The sequence below is a fragment of the Phacochoerus africanus genome, chromosome 4, assembly GCF_016906955.1.
Source record: "Phacochoerus africanus isolate WHEZ1 chromosome 4, ROS_Pafr_v1, whole genome shotgun sequence".
NCBI lineage: Eukaryota > Metazoa > Chordata > Mammalia > Artiodactyla > Suidae > Phacochoerus > Phacochoerus africanus.
The window spans coordinates 66,901,873-66,904,593 of record NC_062547.1 but is presented as its reverse complement, the minus strand read 5'-3'; the positions used below and the strand labels follow the sequence as shown (position 1 = coordinate 66,904,593).

General features: G+C 47.5%; 1 long non-coding RNA gene across 1 annotated transcript in view; it reads right to left on the bottom strand.

Annotated features, from left to right (window-relative positions):
* Nucleotides 1-1,878: 1,878 nt before the first annotated feature.
* LOC125125647 (uncharacterized) overlaps nt 1,879-2,721 on the bottom strand; it is a 51,005-nt gene continuing 50,162 nt past the window's right edge. The window contains exon 3 of the long non-coding RNA XR_007134454.1: nt 1,879-2,216. This is a non-coding gene — a long non-coding RNA (uncharacterized LOC125125647). The remainder of the gene's footprint in view (nt 2,217-2,721) is intronic.

The following is a 2,721-nucleotide window of genomic DNA, read 5'->3' as shown; positions in this document are numbered from 1 at the left end:
AGGATGGGATGTTGGGTTACAAATCCCAAGCTCCTAAGCATGGCTTTGTCTTTCTGGGGAACAGCCCCCATCCAGGAGCCCCCACCAGAGTCGCTTTAGTAGAACAAAATAAGCTCCTTGTCTTCTCATTTCAGTTACTGTATTTTGTAGCTCTTCTTGTTTAAGTTTTATATCTTGTATCTCTTTGGTCAGTGTTTCCTGTAAGTTATCCATCTTTGCCTCCAGTTTATTTCCAATGTCTTGCATCATCTTCAGCATCAACAACCTAAAGTCTTTCCTGGAGGCTAAGAATCTCCTTATCGCTTAGCTGATTTTCTGGGGTTTTTTCCTTTCTCCCTCATCTGAGTTAATAGTTCTCTGTCTTTTCATTTTTATAGGTTTTTAGTGTGGTGACCTTTTTACAGATAATAATAGAGTTGTGGCCTCTCTTACTTCTGGTGTCTGCCCCCCTTGTGGCTGAAGTCTGCATGGGGGCTTACTGTAGGCTTCCTAATGAGAGGGGCTGATGCCTGCCCACTGGTAGGTGGAACTGATTCAAATCCCTCTGGTGGGTAGGGCTTAGTCTCTGGAAGGGGTTAGAGGCAGCTGTGTGCCTGAGGGGTCTTTACTGTAGCCTGTTTACTGAGAGGTGGGGCTGTGATGCCACCTAGATTGTTGTTTGCCCTGGGGCTTCTCAGCAGCTGCCTTTCTCTGGAGGGGGCCATTTTGGGAAAATCTGGCCCCACCTGTCAGTCAGCTGCTGAATATTCCCGGGAGCTTTGCCTTCAATGTCCCTCCCTCAAAACAAGCCGCATTCACCCCTGTTTTCCCAGGATGTCCTCCAAGAACTGCAGTCAGTTTGACCCAGATTCCTATGGAGACCTCGCTCTGCCCTGGGACCCAGGGCACGTGAAAGTCCATGTGTGCCTTTTAAGAATGGGGTCTCCATTTCCCCCAGTCTTGTGGAGCTCCTGTGCACAAGCCCCACTGGCCTTCAATGCCAGATGCTCCAAGGGCTCTTTCTCCCAGTGCTGGATCCCCGCACGTGAGGGTTTGATGTGGGGCCCAGAACTCTCACTCCTGTAGGTGAGTCTCTGTGAACCGGTTAGTTTTCAGTCTGTGGAGCTTTCCACCCGGGAGGTATGGGGTTGTTTATATAACGAAATCGCCCCTCCTACCTCTTGATGTGTCCTCCTCTTTTTCTTCTGGAGTAGGATATCTTTTTTAAGGTTTCCGGTCCATTTTGGTGGAGATTGCTCAGCCTTTAGTTGTGAATTTTGTTGTTTTTAGGAGAGAAGTTGAGCTCCAGTCCTTCTATTCCGCCATCTTAATGCTCTTTGTCGTCTTATTCCTTAAGAATTGACAAGGGTTTTAAGAGCCATGTGCCAGGAACCAGGGACAGAGACCAGTGTATATATTTTCTATTATGTGACAACTGACAACATGTGAAAGGCTTACCCCCTCCTTCTTCCCTCTGGGCCCCACATCTGTACAGGGTGATAAGAAGAGCTTTGTGCGTGAACCCCATGCTAGCCCACCCCCTAACCTCAATTTAAAAAAACCCAGGCAGGCTCCTTTCCTTGCTCTCTGAAGGCATTTCCCACCTTCTCGAGAGGCCTGCCTCACTCTCCCCAGAGACCTCAGTTGTCCAAGTAATGAACCCTTTACTATATTCCTAGTGGATGGATGTTTAGTCTCCACCACTCAACCAAATCTTGGGTGGCAGTCAAGGTTCCACCTGTCTCTAAAGATTATGGAAAAGATAAAATGGTGTATATATATTGTAATACACTTTACTTCATAGCAATGTGCTTTGTTTATAAAAACTACATGGGATGATGAATTTATGTAACTCATTCTTTCTCAGTTGACACTTGGCTTCTTACTAATTTTTGCTGCCATACTGCCACTTTATAGGACAAACCAACATAGACAAATTATATTCTTTTTCAACCTTAATAACTTCCTAAAATTTTTTATCAGCAACTATATTCAAAAAAGAATATACAGAATGTTTTGTGGTAAGTTTTAGTAATAATAGAAACATCCTTGGAATCTTCCTGAAGGCTCACAAATGGCATGTGGGCAGTGGTGAGAGTGTCCAGACATTCCCATTCCTGACTCATCCCCACCCTGCCGCACACACAGTCATGGCTTTGAACCTCTGTTGATCCTTCATACCTTCGCCGTCTGTTATTTTTCACTCCGCCGCGGTCTTTCAATTTGCCTCCTTTAACCTTTCAACAAATAAGTATTAAAGGAATTTCACTGAAAAAGTTTCCCGGCTTCTCTGCCCCAGTGCTTCGCACACACTGGCATCTGAGACTTCAGGCTTGGTCTAGGACTGTTGCGGGGGCGGGGGCGTGGGGGGGTTCACCCTCCCACCAGAACCAAGCCCCCCTGAGGCCAGGGGACTTTATAAAGTACCAAATGGGGGTGGGGGTGGGGAAGGAGGGATAGATGGGCATCTCCCACTGGAAATGGTCAAAGATCAAAGTGGAGCCAGACTCATTACATATGGTGAGGTCCCTTATAAGTGTCCGCGTTTGTGAAGAAGGGTCACAGTTCCATGAGGGCCTCGCGGCCTTATGGTTCAATGCAGTGTCCGCGGAGGGGACAGTTCTGGCCCACTGCCTTGACAAGGTCAGCGCAAAGACACGACCCCCAACCTGCTGTCACTCAGGCAGAAAGGGCGGGGCCTTGCGTCTAACTGTCCAATCAGGCGTGTCGCCGGTTACGTAC